The 21,375-nt window shown below is 40.5% G+C and overlaps 1 long non-coding RNA gene across 1 annotated transcript in view; it reads right to left on the bottom strand.

The window, feature by feature from the left end:
• Positions 1-6,432: 6,432 nt before the first annotated feature.
• LOC120515205 overlaps positions 6,433-21,375 on the bottom strand; it is a 101,609-nt gene continuing 86,666 nt past the window's right edge. The window contains exon 3 of the long non-coding RNA XR_005630616.1: positions 6,433-6,549. This is a non-coding gene — a long non-coding RNA (uncharacterized LOC120515205). The remainder of the gene's footprint in view (positions 6,550-21,375) is intronic.

The following is a 21,375-nucleotide window of genomic DNA, read 5'->3' as shown; positions in this document are numbered from 1 at the left end:
TACCTAATGCAATGTAAATGGTATGTAGATAGTTGTTAGACCGTAATGTATAGGGAATAATGACTTCAGCGAGTGACATGTCACTTTTCAAAAGATCTAAGATTTTTTCATCAAGTGATAGCACTTTACACTCCCTCTTAGCCTTTGAGAGATTGCGTTGACCCCCATAATTGCCTTGTAGGAACCATTTTTATCACAGAAACAAAGGGCACACACAGTGTGACGCCAAGGGTCTCACAGTGCCTTACAGTCACGATTATGAGGCAATGCTTGCTGCTGTGTGCACGTTTTTCTCTGTCAACAATAATGGTTTTGTTGCTTTAAACTTTAGTATTTAATTTACAGTGTACTGATTACCTACAGGCAGTCTGCATGTGTCCAAACCGTTTCTAGCCTGCACAAAATTTCTTCACAAATGTGTGCATATAGATAATCTTACCTAAGGTGAAAGCTGGTGTCTACGGGCAAATGGATAGATTCACTTTGATTGGCTTTGGGAGGGAAGCTGTATTTTAAGGAAGTCTGATTTCAGTTTAAATTTTTGGTTAGTGACGGCATATTTGAGAGTCTTTATTTTCTGGAATATGTGTATGTTTTCTTTGTTTTGTTTATGTAGCTGCATCACTGGGGGAAGTGTAAAGAAAGAAACTGTTTTGCACCTTTGCTATTGGTAGTGCTCAAAAGCCAAGGTAGGATAATTGAACGAGAAAGAGCTTTCCTTTTATAAAGGTGGTGATTGCTAGAGAATAGCATCGATTGATTTACAGCAAGGGTCCTCAATCACAGTCCTCGAGGGCCGCAGTGGCTGCAGGTTTTTGTTCTAACCGAGTTGCTTAATTAGAAAGCAATTCTTGCCAATAATTTGATTTCATGGCTTGTTATTGCTTTAACTCTGCCATGTCAGGTAATTCTCATATCCTAGATATTTTTACCCTTTCTATTGATAACATCCAATTGATTTGGAGGATAAAATGGATGAGTAATTCTCAGTCCTTCACTTTTTTTTCTTCACTTTCCTTCCAAGTATTTAATTAAACCGAATAGTGCATGATAAATACATACCGGTGTAAATAGTAACAAGCTAAATGGAGAAATGCTGGTTTCTTTTGTCATTTGCCCGTTATTGCTAATTAGGAGCAAATAAAAACCAAGAATACAGCTGTTTAAGATAAAATTAAGCAATAAGGTTCAAAATTTTAACGAGTGAGACAACTAAAGTGAAGCAGAAGTGTTACTTCAGCAATAGGTGCTTCTTATTAAGCAATTGGGTTGGAGCAAAAACCTGCAGCCATTGCGGCCCTCCAGGACCGTGATTGAGGACCCCTGATATACAGTATAGAGCAATGGTGCTTTATGTAAGTCGTAGGCTACAGCAGGGTATGCCAACAGATCACTTAAAATGCTCGGATTCGGCGTAGTACTCGATGTGAAGAAAATTCAAGTTTTGCTTTTTGGAACATTTTAGATTTTTTTCCCTCAGATATTTTTGATCCACTAAGCTATACAGCTTGGGTTAGTTCATGCAGACTTTACTCATTCTCAGATGGCATTTTCCCATGGTGCATTTCCTTAGTTACAGATTATACATCCTGAAACAAAAATGAAAAAATAAATTCTTTCCAGAGAAAGAGCTATTTTTCTATTTGTCCATGAAAGTGTCCATGGCCCATCTTAAAGTTGTTCATTTCTGCAGTTGAGCTGAGCTCTTTACAGAGCAACTGACAGCTCAATTTTAGAAATAAAATACAAACTGGTACTCAACTAAAACAGAGATTATTTTTAAAAAAGTTTAATTCAACAACAGCCACACTCTTTCTCCTCCCCTTCTTGCCAAAGTTAAGCACACACATATAGCTTTTTTCCTCTTGAAGAGCAGATAGTTTACTAATACATTATCAAGTAAAAAAGGGTACTTTTTATTGGGAATTAAAAGCTGCTCTGAAAATACTCTGAATCCTGCATTGGCCTTCGAGTTTCTCAGAAAACGCTGCACTTCTTTTGAGCATGACAACACTTTCAAGCTTAAGCCTTTTTCCGGTGTAAGATATTGCCGGCAATGTGCCCCGGCCAATACCTCCAGGCCGCCAGATGGAGCCCTCCTTGCAGCGTAGAGGTGCCCCAAATGCCAGCAGGGAATTATGGACAGTGGTCTTTAAATGCACAGCCCTGCTGGATACCATGGGGGCTGCCAGGAGTCACTGCAGGGAGGCCCAGGGACTATTTTCCCTACACTCCGGAAGTACGTCCCACTCACATGGACAGAAGAAATGACATGCTTCCGGGATGAAGAAAAGAGAAGTTTTTTACCTGACCCGGAAGTGATAGAAAGTCACAAACACTTCCGGGTCAAGGAGTATAAAGGACTCTGGGAGATCCCAGGCAGACGAGCTGAGTTGGGAGGCAGGGTGGCTAAGCGTCTGGGAGTTAGGAGGATTGTTATTGGTTTATTTGTGATTGTTTATTGAGTATTGTGGAGAGGAGCGTGCTTTGTGCACATTATTATTATAATAAATATCATTATTGGTCTTTTACCTGGTGTCTGACGTGGTGTCTGAGGGTGCAAGGGTGCGAGCATACCCTTAATCTGTCACACCTGAAATCTTTAAGTTGAAATGGATAAAGCTTCTCCCATACACATACTTTCAAACATGTTTTCTATATTTTTATCATCTTATTATGTTTCTTTTTATTTTTCTCATTATGTAGTAAAAATGTAAGGTGTCTAGAGTACTGTGATGTCATCACGACAAATGATGTCAAATAAATGCCCTTTGTCAAGTGGGTATGAGCATAAAGCAAGGCACTTTTTTAAAATGGTGTAACATTTACCATACAGAAGCAGGCTGTTTTGACTATTTTTGGAAATTAGTCTGTCATTTTGAGGTTTAAGTTTTCTTTATTTGATTTTTAGTTGTTTCTTTTCATTCTTAGTTATGGGTTAGGCATTGTTAGTATGTCTAGTACCTCATGAGCAGTTCCCTTACATAGACAAAAAGTCATGTTGTCAGTGTAACAAGTGCAATGCCACGTTTTGTCCAGTTAAATTATTATTGTTTGTTCTTACTTTCACTTTCTAAACTTTTTATGCCAGTCGGCACATTTTTCCCCTCAGTCTTTCAAAATTTGATCCTTCAATTTTTCACCTATATTTATTTATCTAGCTTTTAATGAGGATGCTAGCCATTACTCTAAAATAATCCTTGTTAAGTAAACTATCTTTCATTTAAAAATCTAGCATTCCCTCATTTTAAGATAATGTTTATTTTATTGTATACTTTAGGTTTTGTGTTGCTAAAAGAACCTAACCATGGAGTACATCTAAATAAAGTGTTAATTTTCCTCTATCGCTAAGGCTTTTTTTTTCACATCTGGATCCAAGTCCCTATTGATTCTATAAGAAACTGCAAGAATATGGCATTTTAAAAAATTTGCAAAAAATACGTTACTTAAGAATGCAATAGCAAATTAATGTGTTGCATTATTGAGAAAAAAAGATGAATTTAAAAATACTGAATATATCTTTTAATGACACTTACATGTAAATATAAGAATCTCATGCTCTGCCACTCGCATATACTATACCTTCAAAACTCCAGTAGATATAAAAGAAAAAAATTAATTCTTATTTAAAGTATAAAAAGTACAGAGGCTTTCCAGGCATTGTCAATATGCATATAGACTATATATAAAAATCACTGGTGAGCTCCTTTCAGTTTTTACGCTCTATTTCTTCACAAATAATAACAACAAAGCTGATTCTGTAAGTGGTGCCATAATTTAAAATTACAGAACTCAAGAAGAAGAAGAAAAAAAGTGTTGTCTTGACAGTAAACTATAGATTTGTGCTGCCTGAATCTTCTTAAGGGGTGCAATAAGCGAACGCGGAGATGGCGAGTGACATCATCCATTCCGCAGTTGCTAAGTTACAAACGCAGCACCCTGAGGCACTTGTGCTAATCGCTGGAGACTTTAACCATGTAACGCTGGACAAAACATTACCTGCCTTCTCCCAGTATGTGGATTGTAACACTCGGGGAAACAGGACTATTGACCTACTATATGCAAACGTTAAAGACGCATACAGCGCCACCCACTGCCTGCGCTTGGGAAAGCAGATCATAACCTGGTTCTGCTTCAGCCTCAATACAAACCAAGAGTGAGGGCGCTACCTACAACCACACGCTCATTCAGGAAGTGGTCCCCTGAGGCAGAGCAGGCTCTGAGAGACTGCTTTGGAACTACAGACTGGGATATATTGCTGGGTCACATAGTGAGAACATTGAAGAGGCTGTTGAATGCACAACTGATTACATCAACTTCTGTATGGACATTGTAGTTCCAGTAAGAACAGTATGCTGCTATGCTAACAACAAGCCATGGATTACAAGTGACATCAAGGGCCTTTTGAACCAGAAGAAAAGGACTTTTAAAGGTGGTGATAAGCATGAGCTGAAGTGCGTGCAGAAGGAACTCCGAGTCCAGCTCAGGGCGAAAGAGCAGTACAGGAGAAAGCTGGAGCAGAAGTTGCAGAACAACAGTATGAAGGAAGTGTGGGATGGGATGAAGATTATCACTGGCTGGAGCTCGAGCGGGTGCCACCATCGAGACAGGCGTGGAGAGAGCAAACCAAATGAACAACTTCTTTAATAGGTTTGATCACAGTAACCCACTCTCACCTCGGAGTAATGCATCCTCCAACCATCCTTCTGCTGATACCAGCATAGGTGAGACATCCCCACCCACAATTACAGCAGCCCAGGTGAGCAGAGAGCTGAAAAGACTTTGTGCCAGCAAAGCAGCGGGTCCAGATGGTGTATCGCCACGATTGCTGAAGGCCTGTGCGTTGGAACTGGGGAGTCCTCTACAGCGCATCTTCAACCTGAGCCTGGAACAGGGAGAGTCCCAGGCTTTGGAAAACATCTTGTATCACTCCTGTCCCAAAGGTATCACGTCCTAGTGAGCTGAATGACTTCCGGCCTGTTGCTCTGACGTCACATCTGATGAAGACCATGGAGCGGCTGCTGCTTCACCACCTGAGGCCACAGGTCCGTCACGCCCTCGACCCTCTGCAGTTCGCATACCAGGAGAAGGTGGGAGCGGAGGATGCCATCATCTATATGCTTGGACATATCCCACCTGGACAGAGGCAGTGGTGCTGTAAGAATTATGTTTTTGGACTTCTCTAGCGCCTTCAACACCATCCAACCTCTGCTCCTTAGGGATAAGCTGACTGAGATGGGAGTAGATTCACACCTTGTGGCATGGATTGTGGACTATCTTACAGACAGACCTCAATATGTGCGTCTTGGGAACTGCAGGTCTGACATTGTGTTCAGCAATACAGGGCGCGCAGGGGACTGTACTTTCTCGGTCCTGTTCAATCTATATACATCAGACTTCCAATATGACTCGAGTCCTGCCATGTGCAAAAGTTCGCTGATGACACTGCTATTGTGGGCTGCATCAGGAGTGGGCAGGAGGAGGAGTACAGAAAGTTAATCAAAGACTTTGTTAAATGGTGCGACTCAAACCACTTACACCTTAACACCAGCAAGACCAAGGAGCTGGTGGTGGATTTTAGGAGGCCCAGGCCCCTCATGGACCCTGTGATCATCAGAGGTGACTGTGTGCAGAGGGTGCAGACCTATAAATATCTGGGAGTGCAGCTGGATGACAAATTGGACTGGACTGCCAATACTGATGCTCTATGTAAGAAAGCTCAGAGCAGACTATACTTTCTGAGAAGGTTGGCATCCTTCAACATCTGCAGTAAGATGCTGCAGATGTTCTACCAGACGGTTGTGGCGAGTGCCCTCTTCTACGCGGTGGTGTGCTGGGGTGGCAGCATAAAGATGAAAGAAGCCTCACGCCTGGACAAACTTGTTAAGAAGGCAGGCTCCATTGTAGGATTAAAGTTGGACAGTTTAACATCTGTGGCAGAGCGACGGGCACTAAGCAAACTCCTGTCAATCATGAAGAATCCACTGCATCCACTTAACAGTGTCATCTCCAGACAGAGGAGTAGCTTCAGTGACAGACTTTTGTCACTGTCCTGCTCCACTGACAGACTGAGGAGATCGTTCCTCCCCACACTATGCGACTCTTCAATTCCACCCGGGGAGTAAATGCGAACATTAATTTTATTTTAATTCTTTTCATTTTATTACTATTTAATTTAATATTGTTTCTTTGTATCAGTATACTGCTGCTGGATTATGTGAATTTCCCCTTGGGATTAATAAAGTATCTATCTATCTATCTATCTATCTATCTATCTATCTATCTAATAACAGACAGGGTCCATGAAAAAGGTTTGAGGAATTGTTAACCCGTATACTTGAAAATATTTTTTGAAATAAAAAATTAATAAATAAATAAAAATAATAATGAGGTCTTTACAGACAAGAAGATCAAAATGGAACTGACATAGATAGTAAAGATAGTGGATATATATGTTGGAGACCGGAAGTGGTGGGAAATGATGTCATCAGGAGAAGTGATCTTGGTAGGTGGAAGTGTCGTCATTAGCAGGCGGATTCTGTTGAAGGTCTGCAGAAGGAAAAGAGGCGAGAGTATTACTGGACAGCGCCACATTTTGGCTCGGCTGAGAAAGATTTATTTTCAAGTCTGTAGATATTCTAATTCTACAGCATGTACAGTTTAAGAGAGTCACCTTCAAATCTGTAATATGAAACACAGATTTCTAGAAGTTATAAAAGCATAATTTTTTGACTAAAACGAATAAGGTGTTCTGATGAGGTAGTTTTGCAGCAGGGTGAAGGTTGTTTTTTTCTTCTACTTGATTGCTTAACAATAAAAAAGTAAGCATTTTGTTTATTGTTAAAAAATACTTTATATTTGGGGCTTTATTTTCTTTTTGTTGCCCCATTAGTGTCAAGGACTTGTGGCTTTGCACTGAGTAGATTTTGATTAAAAGATTTAGTTCAAAGCTTTTTGTTTAGTTTTCTTTTGTTCCTATGAAGACATCCAATTCTTACTGAACAGTATGTATCTACTACTCCTAACCTGGCCATATAGAGTAGCTGTTTGATAAGGCTTGGTTTTTTGTTCCTGTTAAGATAACTGGGCTCCAAGCTTTATTGTGGCCTGTCTCTTTGTTTGTCTTGCTAGCCATTTTCCAGTGTTTCTCTATGCAGCTGCCTCATTTCTAACTTGTGTCTGTGCAGGTGGCTTTCCCAGTAAAGAATCACCCACTTAAACTCTGAATCATGCCCCTCCAATCTAGGCAAAGACTGTTAATTCTGTCTCGTCTAATGGCTGTCCTGATGTTCAAGTGTTTATGAGGGGGGACAACATAAATTCCCATAATCGGCCAATAGCATAGAAGTAGGGTGTAGTTATCAATAATGCCACCAGGTATCGTCTGCCTACAGTCTTGTTAATTAGTCGACCAAGTTGTGTATTTGTGGCATTTATTTTACAATTGTACACATGACTTAGATCATCTTTTCTTTTATAAGTCAAATAAAGCATGTCAGGTCATATCAAACATCAAGATAAAGATAACGGTGTTTTTTGACATTAACAGACTTGTTAATAACAAGTTTCACAATAAACAGATTATAATCAGAAACATTACACTACACTACTAAGGCATTTCTGGGAATGCATGAGGAAAAAACATCCAGAGCACTGACACAGGCCAAACTGCATTTTGCACCATGACAACACACCTTTACTCACCACTGCACTATTACAAGACACCTGAACACAGCACTTTCTCAGTCAAAGGGTTTGTGACCAAAAGCAATGTGGTTCTTGCTTTTCACTTCCCATAGTCACCAGATCTAATTTTCTGTGACAGTTATATAATAAACTTTTTTTTACAATTTTGTGAATTTTTGGGTGCCCCCATATATTTAATATTCCATTATACTGCTAAATTCTGCCTTTATGCCTCAATTTTATATTACCTCTTTTAGACATCTTCTTATTCAGGTCCATTACCTCTTTCTCTTCAAAAATGTTTAACTCCAAAGCTCATTAAACTGGGGTGAGACATCTCTCTCTCTCTCTCTTTTACTAATTGCTTACATTTTGTTTTTTGTTTCTTTCACCTTTTTAGAATGGCATCATATGTTTTATACTTATTACAGTAACATGTTATGATACTGTGTGTGTTGCAAATGTGTTAACATGTACCTTCCTTTAAAATGTTAATTTCGTTTCAAACTAAGTCATTCCTTTACTCTGACAAAACTTCCACAGGTGCATAGAAAACTACATTTATATAAAGATAAAGAAATACTTTCGAAGAACTCAAAACATCAAATGAGAACATAATATTCTTCTTTTTGATTTTAAAAAAAAATCTCTTTTAGTTTTTCTTGGGTCAGAGAGGTTGAACTCTAGACTGAGTGGAAACTCCAGGAAACAAATAGATGAGTTTTTTTGGTTGGCTTCTTAATTGCATTTTATTAATCATCCATTTGAATTTTTGCCTTTGTGCTTCTGGCATTTTGGTTGTTCTGGCATTTGACAATGGAATGGTTCAATTTATGAGATTTTTGTCCTGTAACGACACCCTTATTTTCAGGTTTTTAATTCTAATCTGTCACCACATTATGATATTTAACAAGTGGGTATTTCATTTTCTTTTCTGCTGCTCAAAATATTTTTGAATCTACCAAGCAAAATAAAAAAACATATTTGTTTGGGAAACATGGGAAAATAATATATTACATGCTAAGATAAATATATTACAATCATAAATTATAAACCTAAATGTTGTGATGTATGGCTGGCTATTCATCCTGGCCAATACCCCCACGCCGCCAGGTGGAGCCCTCTCTGCAGTATGGAGGTGCCCCGAAGACCAGCAGGGTTTTATGGACGTTGGAGTCTTTATTCACAGCCCTGCTGGATACCGTGGGGGCCGCTAGGAGACGCTGCAGGGAGGAACAGTGTTTATATTCCCTATGCCCCGGACGTACATCTGAGTCACATGGACAAGGGGAATGATGTGCTTCTGGGGTGAAGAAAAGGACTTTTTTATCTGACCCAGGAGTGATAGGAGATCACATGGACTGGGGATTAGAACAATTCCGGGTCAGGGAATATAAAAGGATTATGGGAGCTCCCAGAAGGGCAATCTGAGTTGGGAGGCAGGCTGGCTAAGTGTCTGGGAGTTTGGAGGATTGGATTATTGTATTGTATTGTTTATTGAGTATTTGGGAGTGGAGGGTGCTTTGAGCACTTATTTATAATAAATATTATTACTGGACTTTTACCTGGTGTCTGATGTGGTGTCTAAGGGTACAAGGGAGCGAGAAAACCCTAATCTGGCACAGTTGGCATAGTCGGCAGGATTCTCTGGCCGTCGGTTTGGCAGAAGACCTGTATTTATAAATTTACTGTGGAAAGAACCCTAAGAAGGCAGTGTCACAACACGCGGGAAAATTCGCCAAACCCAAATTTACCAAGTCAGTCATGGGCAAGAAGAAGGCCAAGCAGAGCTACAGTACCAACGCAAGTCCAGCGCCTAATATTGTCGGCGCTCCAAATGAGCCACGGAGCAGCTACGCATACCGGGAGATGTTTCCGGAAGACAACGGCTGCTACGAGGTATGTACGGGAGCGAAAATGAAAACATTTTTAAAGTAACGCATCTTGTCCCGTGCTCATACCTCGTAGAGAAGCATTCGGAGACCCTGCGGGAGGCAGAAGGTACTTCCGATGTCGATAGTACGCTCTCACTTGAACAGAAGCGCCAGAAAGACTTCCACATTACGGGTGCCGGCAAGGGACACGTGACCTACCACGAGGGATTCCAGTAAGGTGATGTTCCATGTCCAGTTTTTTGTGGCTTCGCCAAAGAAAAGACGGATTTGGTTTTTCCGAAGGGGAAAGGGGAGGCGAGCGAAGCACCGCTCTCTCTACAAAAAGGTAAGGAGGTCCAGGAAATGATTGATCGGTCCGTCGATAAATTGAGACAGACGAATAGCAGTCAGCCAAAAGCTGCACCGCGGACCTCTGAAAAAAACTCCAAATCCCAGGCTCCCTTGCGGAACCCGTCAGAGCACATGCCAGGAGCGGACGTGCTTATTGGCTCCCAGCCGGAGGGTAAGGCTAGTGATGGCTCGAGCCTGCCTCCAGCTGAATTAAGTAACTTTTTGAATTTGCGCAAGCTGGAGAAGTTGCTTCAGCCCGTGCAGTTTTTTACAGGTGGTGCAAACAATCCAGACGATCATTACAGACTTGAGAGGAGCGACTGAAAAGCCTATGAACAAATTAAATGAGTACCTGCGGCGATTGTCTCGGGAGCCTCCTGTCTTAATTGATTTGGCGGTACAGGTAGGTAAAGCCGGTACCGTATATAATGAAATAGGGACGCAGAGTGACACGGGCCCGCGTTTAATCCATAGCAGGTGCCAAGTGGATGCGTGCCCTACAAGAGAGGCCAAACGTTTACAGAGTGGCTGGGGGGAGGGCCGATCGAGCCGGAGCAGCTGGATGGTGCTGTCTCTCGGAGCGATTTGGTCCTAAAGACCCCGACCCGTGTTATTAATAAATCTAAAGGGGTGTGTTTTATCTTGGTAGAGTAATATATGTATTTCTCTACTTTCCCCTATTGTATTATTAATATGCAGCCTTAGAATGCCTAATCTCACAGATTTACCACTGTTTATAAGATTTTATTTTATATAACTTCTCCCCACCTTCCATTCTATATCTATAACCTCAGGCAATTAGATGTAGTAAAAAGACAAGCAGGAGTTAAGTTACACATAAAATAATGTATTACTGATAATATTCATAAATAATAACAAAATGCAAAGTACATTTGAATATTGGCAACCATACAACCTGATAAAATGGTGATGTGTAATTCAGGTGGCACACAGACTTGTAGTTACTTAAAATGTCTCTAGTTAAAGCATCATTGGTGCTCAGCTTTCAGCCACATGTCTGTTCAATATGGCTGCTGAGCTGTGCTCTTCATTGTGTTGTCTTCATCATCACAGGTTAGCAAGAGAGATGCTTCTTCATCATATGTTGGTTAGAGAGAGAGAATGTGGTTGAGCAAGCAAATTTATAGGTTTTCTGTCCAACACCTCCAGCCAATCCAGACAGCCATATCTCAGACCAATGGGGGAAATAGAACATTTTAACACCTGCAACCCCCCAAGACCATATGTTAAGCTAACCTGGCTTTGTGTGAGGGATGAGACAAAGACTTTAGCAAAGAAATACTCATCAAACTGGTTTAAGACACATCCCCCAAATCCTGTCGTAAAATTACAAAGAGACAGTCGTAAAAGGGGGGGGGGCAAACACGAGTACCACTAAATTACATTGGTTTGCCTAAATTATAAATAAAGACATACAAAACATTTATCAAGTTATATGCAAAATCCCACATCACAACAGAGTGCAGACAGGGAAGGGGCTTTCTTTCTCTCATAGAGAGACCCAGACTGTCGACAAATCCCAGAGTAAGCAGGAGATCCCAAAAATAAAATTGGGGTCTCCTGACAAGAAGGAGAAGGGCATAAATAGCACAAAGGCAGCGGGGGAACCCTCCTCAGCGAGAAAAGGGACGGAGACTGATTTCCCTGAGTGTTTTCAGCGTCGCAGAGGGAGAATTCCGGGAGGACAGAGACAGTGTTACGGATGCCGACGGCTGGGCCATATTTGGCACAACTGTCCCTGGAGGACAGGGGATAAACTGAATTACCATTATGAAATCCCCCCTAGGTTCTCCAGGGACCACTTCGGAAGGCACAACCAAGGTCCGCCCAAAAGTCCTACTTGGAGGAAGACATCCTTTGCGGGGCTGGCCGCTTCGAACCAGTGTTCTTCGCTGGGGGGGGAGTACTGTGATGTATAGCCGGCTGTTCATCCCAGCCAATACCCCCACGCCGCCAGGTGGAGCCCTCCCTGCAGTATGGAGGTGTCCCGAAGACCAGCAGGGCATTATGGACGTTGGAGTCTTTATTCACAGCCCTGCTGGATACCGTGGGGGCCGCTAGAAGACGCTGCAGGGAAGAATAGTGTTTATTTTCCCTATGCCCCGGGAGTACGTCCTAGTCACATGGACAAGGGGAATGACATGCTTCCAGGGTGAAGAAAAGGACTTTTTTATCTGACCCGGAAGTGATAGGAGATCACATGGACTGGGGATTAGAACACTTCCGGTCAGGGAATATCAGATGCCATTATCTTAGGCAAATTAAAAAAACAAAACCATAACACAAACAACTTTATTGATTACTTATGAATGGTGTACTTCGTAATAGAGATCACAGTTCAGAAGTGTGCACAAGAAGTATTACTATGGTTAGCCCTGATGCTAGAGGAAAAGCTAGAATACAAAAAATAATCAAGGTAACTAGAGTATTTGCATATAACCAGAAAAACAGCAAAAAAAAAGAAAGAAAACAACTCCAAGGAGTCTTAAGATGCATTATAAAGCTGTGTGTCCTGTATGTCAGTAAATTTTGGCATAGAAGGCTCCTTCCACAGCTGAGAAGTACAACTTACAGAGTAAGTTCTAAAGTCTTCAAAAAATTAATATTGTGTTAAGTACCTGTATACTGCATATTTTCTGGCACCTGTGAAACCTTAATACACTTTGGGAAAATACTATTGAAAGAGGAATAATTTACAAATTATTTAAATATATTTAGATTTTTTTCTTTGGAAAAATGCATTACCAAGTCATACTCACATTGTAACTAACTGCCCTATTCATGAAGGTGTGACTCTAATTAAACTCTATGTAGTGTAACACAGGGTTCATAATGAAAGTTGCCACCAGCATTTTGAGTATAAAAACATTGATTTATTTACACACAGAGAACAATTCAGTCATGTTGGCAGCCTCTGCAAAATAAACAGTATTGCTGCCTTTATATCCAAGGGATTACATATGATGAATATTACTGTAATGTGGGAGTAGGAAAGGTGGAAGAGAGGATTGCTGGCCTGCTTGTGCACAATCTTAATTGCAGTATTGGAAGGAAAAAGAAATCAGCCTTTCCGCCAACAAAGGTGGCTAACAGGCTTTGCAGATTAATGTCCTTCCAAGACTTTGGCCTCCGAAATCCTCCTCCTCCTCCTCCTTCCCCCAAATGCTACAGAAATCATTTTTCAAGCATGCTCCAATTTAGAATTGAAACTCTCTCAACTTTTTTCTGCCATACGCAAACATCTCTTCTCCATACCTCTTTAATAATCCTAAATTCTTTACATACCTGACCTCATATTTTGAAACATTTCAGATGATATAGTAAATGGTTAAATATTTTAATCAGTTTTTAGAAACTGCATCCAAGGAGACTGACTTTAACAGTACACAAGTACTGAACTCATTTTTGATTGAAACACATTGATAATAAAAAAAAAATCAGGTAAAGTCAAAAAGGATACATACTGTGTAGGAATATTATTTATTGGAATACATATTGAGTAGAAATATAATATTTATGTGTACTCCTTTGGTTCTGCAATGTGTTAACTTAATAGATCACTAAATGAACTTTCCTATCAAGGTACAGTGGAACCTTGGTTCACGAACGTCTCGGCACACGTACAACTCGGTTTACGGCCAAAAAGTTCGCCAAACTTTTGCCTCGGTTCACGACCACACACTCAGTATACGAACAAGCCAGTTACCTTTGGGTTTGTACATGTTCAGTCTCTCCCTGTGCATTTCCTGTGCATCGAGCAAGAGAGAGAGAGCGCGACACACACACACACACAGGCAGCGCGAGAGAGACAGACGCACACACACAGGCAGAGTGCGCGCGCACACACACAGGCAGCGCGAAAGAGACGCACACACACAGGCAGCACGAAAGAGACGCATACACACAGGCAGTGCGAGAGAGCGCGACACACACACACACACACACAGGCAGCACTAGATGCAGACACACAAGCAGTACGAGAGAGAGCTGGACGCATTAAGGTAGGAAGGCAATTAAAGAATGCACTGGGCTTGATTTTGTTTTCACTTCTGTTTCCAGTGATCTGTTCGTAGCGTGCATTGTTGCAATGTTATTTTTCTTCGTGGTTTATTAATTTACGGATTTTTTCAAATGTTCATTTTTTTCCCTGTGCTTAAAACTCATTAAAAAAGTGCTTTTAGCCAGCGTTTGGTAGCGCTATAGCGCGAACTGTTGCAGTGTTAGTTTTCTCTGTTGTTCAAGGTTTTCTCAATGTTATTCAATGTTTTTACATTTAGTTTACTATTACGCTGTGCATTCTATGGTTTAATTAACTATATTTGTGCTTAAAAACTTAAAAAATATATATATTTACATACAATTCGTATGGTCTGGAACGGATTAATTGTATTTACATACAATCCTGTGGGGGAAATTGCTTTGGTTCACAACCAAATCGGTTTACAACCAGAGTTTTGGAACAAATTATGGTCGTGAACCGAGATTCTACTGTAGTTCCCTATTAACTTCAAGGTTTCCTTTCCAGTTTTTTCTTTCCTGATAGTAAATACTCATCTGTTCTCCTCACCTCCTCCTGGATTTGAACATGTAGGGTGACATCACATAAACTGTTTACAGTCAGCTTGCACTTACCTCTACACCTTTGCAGACCCATCTAAATTTTCGTTTTTTCTCCCACATATACAGTTCATTGTTATTTTCACTAAAACACACTATAGAGCAATGGACACATTCCATTTGCAACATTTCCATTTGTTAAAGCCCAATATCACAACTAATTTTGTTGAAATTTACTCTGTGTTTACCAGGATATTGAAATGTTTTTATGCTGACACCTTGTAGCTGCTTCCCAAACTACATATAGGCAATACCTGAGAAAATATAATTCTGCACATTTAATACAGGGAATGAGAAATATTTCATACTGATAAAAATTAATACATCATGGCCAGGATTTGAAACCAAAACATTTATTTTGAAGGCAGATATGCTAACCACTACACCTTAGCTTTGTTGTAAACATTACACACCTTTCTTATTATTCCAATGTCCTCATTCTGCCCCCAAAACAGAGTAAAAGTGAGTTTTAGAACTCAATCCACATATGAGGCATAGTTCCATTATTTCCTTTCACCTCTATCTCTTGCTCTTTGTTCAGATAATACAGTCTGATATACAGTCTCAACTGAGAAAGAACTGTAGACCAGGCTTACTGGTGGTGTAGCTGTTAGTATGCATGCCCCCCAACCAATATGACCTATACTTTTTGCTTTAATGATCAACATCTATTTCCATATACCTGTCATTGTGGTTTGCCATTGTTTGTCAGCGTACATCTCTCATAGTTCATGAGTGCAAAAAGACATTTTTTCATACTGCCACCTTGTACCTGCTTCCCAAGTAACTTTAGGTATGCCTGAGAAACTATGACCCCACCCACATACAAAACAACCAATGACAGATTTAGAAATAAAAATCCTTCGCCAGCTGGATTTGACCACATAGTTTTTCATTTAAGGGCAGATATGCTAACCACTACACCACAAAATGGTGGTGAATTTTTGGTACAGATGAAACTTTACTATTTCTTGAAAATCACATGGTGCCCTCCACCTGCTCCCAAAAAATAATGAAAATTGACTTTTACAACTTATTACATATATATAAGGTAACATTACATTATTATCTTCCATCTCAGTATAATGCTCTTTGTTCTAATTATACAGTATAATGTACAGTATCACCTGAGAAAGAGGTGCTGACTGGTTTTTACGATAGAATAGTGGATAAGATACATGTTTATGAGCCAACATCTCTGAGTTCAATTCACACAGATGACCAACAATGTTTTCTTGTCTTAAATTCACTTTACATGCTTCCACTGGGATCTCTCATTAGGAAACATAATGTTAATTTTCACTCGTATGCAGATGACACCCAGTTATACCTTTCATTTAAATCAAATGAAGTTTCTCCGATGTTGTCTTTAATTAGTTGTGTTAGTGAATTAAAGGAATGGATGAATGAGAACTACTTGTCTTTAAATACAGATAAAACAGAGATGTTAATTTTTGGAGGGAATGATGCTGATCACAGCAATATTTAGTTGTCATTTATCTCAGTTGGAATCCTGAGTTATCTTTGATTCCAGCATGTCATTTAAAGCACATATTACAAAGTTGTCCAAAACATGTTTCTTCCATCTTAAAAATGTTAGGAAATTAAGGCGCTTTCTAAATAAATAGGATTCGGAGAAATTAATTCATGCATTTATCTATAGTAGGATTGACTACTGCAATGCGGTGTTCACTGGCTGTTCAAACTGTTCTTTATACAGCCTCCAGTTAATCCAAAATGCGGCTGCAAGAATTATTACAAGAACAAGAAAATATGAACACATAATTCCTGTTCTTGAATCCTTACACTGGCTCCCGGTTAAGTTTAGGGCTGATTTCAAAATCCTCCTTTTAACATATAAAGCATTAAATGGCCAAGGTCCGGCTTACTTGTCTGAACTTATCATGACTTACAAACCTGAGCACACATTAAGATCTCAAGATGCCGGTCTGCTTAGGATTCCAAGGATTAATAAAATAACAGTGGGATGTCGAGCTTTTAGTTACAGGGCCCCTAAACTATGGAATGGTCTTCCTGCTTCTATAAGAGATGCCCCTTCAGTCTCAGCCTTTAAATCCCGGCTGAAGACTCACTACTTCAGTTTAGCATATCCTGACTAGAGCTGCTGATTAACTGTACATACTGCATCTCTGTTGTTAGTTATTAGCACTAAAACATAAGTAACATGATAGTTAGAATTGAATACTAACCCTCACCTATTCTGTTTCTGTTCTCGGTACCCAAATTTGGCAATTGGTGCCACGGCCCACCTGCCAAGTTGTTTGCCTGCCTATGGTAAAGTCATCCCTGATGGAGGATCACAGGAATCATGGGAAAGAGGGGTCCTTTCATCGGAGCAATGTTTCAGCCGTGGAATGGCCAAATGGGGAGGCAGCTAGATGGATGAGGTCTCCAGGACTCTAAAAATATCCAAATCTTATTATGTGATATCATCTACTGTTAAATTCTGCTCTGTACTTCTAAAATCTTTATTATTATGCTGTATTAAGGATTTGTTCTGTTCTGTGTATTGTGTTGTATTGACCCCCTTCTTTTGACATCCACTGCACGCCCAACCTGCCTGGAAAGGGGTCTCTCTTTAATCTGCCTTTCCCAAGGTTTCTTCCATTTTCCTTACAAGGTTTTTTGGGAGTTTTTCCTTGTCTTCTCAGAGAGTCAAGGCTGGGGGGCTGTTAAGAGGCAGGGCCTGTTAAAGCCCATTGCGGCACTTCCTGTGTGATTTTAGGCTATACAAAAATAAACTATTGTATTGTATTGTATTAAATTAAACAAAATTTTAAAAAATCTCATCCATATTTGTCATTCCTCCATGAGACTACTTTTAGGTTTTCTGTGTCTCATTTGATTTTGCTTTGTTTTCCAGTCAAGGCTTAGTCAATTCCACACACAAAATATGTTCTTCATTACCTCATTAAAGGCTTCACTAATCCACATTTATGTGTACACTTCTGATATTCACTTTTTAGAAGCCACAAGAACAAATCATCACCAACATCTCTCATAGTTCAAAAAGCACAGCAAAGTGCGATATGTTCAGATTAAACACTTGTGACATTAAGTGTCAAGCTGATGGAATCCATGTTGTATTACAGTAAAACTTGGAAAACATTACAGCTTTATTTAATTGTCATATATTAGAAGACAATATTTCAGACGTTGGTCAAGAAATTGTATTCTTATAACCTTTTTCCATCCTCCTCTTCTTGCTTTTGACTTCTTCAATGATTACTTTCACAAATCCATGTTCACTAACAAACCAGTTGAAGTAGCATAGGGAAAAGGAGCACAGTTTTTAATTTGGGGGCCAGAGTTCAATTTTTGCATGATACATGCACATTTGACAAACACAGTAGCTTTTCATTTTTCTTATTAAGATTGTAATAAAGTAAGATTTTCCTCTAAAAAGAGAATGCAATTTCACAACATGTTGCTCTTCTCTGCCCTTTCCTCTCATGCATTCGTCTCTGTGTTCACTTCTACAACTGTACAGTCTTTCTCCTGTTGGATGACCCCTAAGCTCCACCAACATCCATACCTCATGAACGTTACCTTTAGGTAAGTCATTAATTTACAATTGTTTCCTGAAATCAATAATTAACCCTACTTATCCAGAATAGAAATGTAGAGAAACTGAAGTCTATCCCAGAAAGTCTTGGGCACAAGAAACAATCCCTGAAAAGGGCACCAGCTGCACACATATCAAGGGACAGTTTAGCATCAACAATCTAAGTAACATGCTCATCCGTGGACTGTGAGAGGGAACCAGACAACCTGGAGAAAACCCACACAGGGAAAACATGGACACTGTACAAAGGGTGCACCAGTTACTTGACTCTCAACACTGAACCGATTCCAAAATCCCATTGTTACAAAAGTGGCATGCTCTTTCATTATCTCCACACTATTCAACCCAATCAGCAGTCACTAAGAGCTCCTCTTGTGCCCACAGAACAGTAAACAGTGATCACCAGACTAAGCATATTAAACTTATGTTATTATATTTTCTCAAGATTTGAAAAGCTAAGATTTATAATTGAAATTATATCATTTCCAGAATGAAATGCATGTGTATGATAACTCCTAAAGTACAGTGTCTCTGAGCATTACTCTGCAGTGCTGCTCAATTCACATTCTTTTTACAGCTCTTTCTGACTGCTTACACTTGATTTCTGAAACTACAGCTCATTTTATCCAAACTCTATACACAACACCCATACACACAAAATCGACAACATGTCAGACATCTCATGTAAATCACACACTTCATTCAAACCATACTAACTCTTCTAAAAATGGTATTTTTCAATCAGAACTCTACATCAAAACATCACATGAATAGCTAATTCTAAACACCAACTACACACTAATAGGAAAATGCAAAACAATGCAATCCATTTTGCTTTTCAGTGTGCAATGAAATTATTGGTATCCACGTTTAACTCTGCGCTCTGCTGCTTAAGGATTACTGTAAATACAAGCTACCTCTTCTTCTTTCAGAGTCTTTTTGCACTTCAGAAAAAATACACATTTACTCATCTTTGTGTATTTTTTGTGAAATGTACCATATATAAATCTACAGTTACTATAAGTATTGCACTGCAGAGGCTACAGGTACAGTACCCATCTTCATTTCCAACTTATTGCATTATGCCAACCACTGTAAAATGCCTCACATTGGCCCACACCTGTTGACCTGCTTCTCTCATGTTCAAACCATAGTTGATCACATGGTCAACTAGTGTTGCCTGCATCTCATTTGAGACCCTTTGTCTCCTTCAACGAGACCTTCCTCTTGCTCTGTGTATCTGCATTCTCCTCTACTCCCTCAGTTGCCTTCATGGTGCTCTGTTGGGTAGCAGGAGACACAGAAGCGTCATCATTTGCCTTTGTATTCAGTTCACTGCTCAGGCTGAATAACAATGTGGAAACTCATTGGTTGAACCCTGCCTGACAGGTATGTCAAATTCCTCCTTTTTGTGGCTTTGCCCTATATATACACTCACCTAAAGGATTATTAGGAACACCTGTTCAATTTCTCATTAATGCAATTATCTAATCAACCAATCACATGGCAGTTGCTTAAATGCATTTAGGGGTCTGGTCCTGGTCAAGACAATCTCCTGAACTCCAAACTGAATGTCAGAATGGGAAAGAAAGGTGATTTAAGCAATTTTGAGCGTGGCATGGTTGTTGGTGCCAGACGGGCCGGTCTGAGTATTTAACAATCTGCTCCGTTACTGGGATTTTCACGCACAACCATTTCTAGGGTTTACAAAGAATGGTATGAAAAGGGAAAAATATCCAGTATGCGGCAGTCCTGTGGGTGAAAATGCCTTGTTGATGCTAGAGGTCAGAGGAGAATGGGCCAACTGATTCAAGCTGATAGAAGAGCAACTTTGACTGAAATAACCACTCATTACAACCGAGGTATGCAGCAAAGCATTTGTGAAGCCACAACACGCACAACCTTGAGGCGGATGGGCTACAACAGCAGAAGACCCCACCGGATACCACTCATCTCCACTACAAATAGGAAAAAGAGGCTACAATTTGCACGAGCTCACCAAAATTGGACAGTTGAAGACTGGAAAAATGTTGCCTGGTCTGATGAGTCTCGATTTCTGTTGAGACATTCAAATGTTAGAGTCAGAATTTGGCGTACACAGAATGAGAACATGGATCCAACATGCCTCGTTACCACTGTGCAGGCTGGTGGTGGTGGTGTAATGGGGTGGGGGATGTTTTCTTGGCACACTTTAGGCCCCTTAGTCCCAATTGGGCATCGTTTAAATGCTACGGGCTACCTGAGCATTGTTTCTGACCATGTCCATCCCTTCATGACCACCATGTATCCATCCTCTGATGGCTACTTCCAACAGGATAATGCACCATGTCACAAAGCTCGAATCATTTCAAATTGGTTTCTTGAACATGACAATGAGTTCACTGTACTACCCCCACAGTCACCAGATCTCAGCCCAATAGAGCATCTTTGGGATGTGGTGGAATGGGAGCTTTGTGCCCTGGATGTGCATCCCACAAATCTCCATCAACTGAAAGATGCTATCCTATCAATATGGGCCAACATTTCTAAAGAATGCTTTCAGCACCTTGTTGAATCAATGCCACGTAGAATCAAGGCAGTTCTGAAGGCGAAAGGGGGTCAAACACCGTATTAGTATGGTATTCCTAATAATCCTTTAGGTGAGTGTATGTTACAGGCCAAACCCAATTTTAGGACAAAGTAATTTAGACTAATACATTACCAGTGTCACAGAGTGTTAGGGTCATTACCCGGTCGGGATGCCTGGAAGGACCGGAAGGTGGCATTAATAGCTTCCGGGCCACGAGGGGACAAACGCCCAGGACTAGGAGAGGACCACGGGAGAGGAGCAAGGGCATTCTAACCCATTGGGACCCGTGGCCACCGCCAGGTGGCGCCTTAAACCTCAGGGAACCTGGGGAAGAATTACTTCCGCCACACCCGGGAAGATGGCGGAGGAAGCTGCCAGGGCCAGCTGGAGTGCTTCTGGTGTAAAGGGCACCACTTCCGGCACATTAGGAAGTGCTGCCGGAAGGATGTCAGGGGACACCTGGAGCACATCTGGTCAGGAATAAAAGGGGCCACCTTCCTACAGTCTGGGAGCTTGAGTCAGGAGTGGGAGCAGGACAAAGCCCCCAGGAGGACTGAGAGAAAGAAGCCCATATTGTGGTGGTTATTGCTGTGTGCATTGTGTGTGGTGTTCGGGACTGTGAACCAGTGTTTATTAATGATTAATAAACGTGTGTGTTTTATAAAGATGTG

This window comes from Polypterus senegalus, chromosome 14 (genome assembly GCF_016835505.1).
Source record: "Polypterus senegalus isolate Bchr_013 chromosome 14, ASM1683550v1, whole genome shotgun sequence".
Classification (NCBI taxonomy): Eukaryota; Metazoa; Chordata; class Cladistia; order Polypteriformes; family Polypteridae; genus Polypterus; species Polypterus senegalus.
The sequence above is the reverse complement of the archived record's forward strand: the minus strand, read 5'-3'. Positions and strand labels throughout refer to the sequence as shown.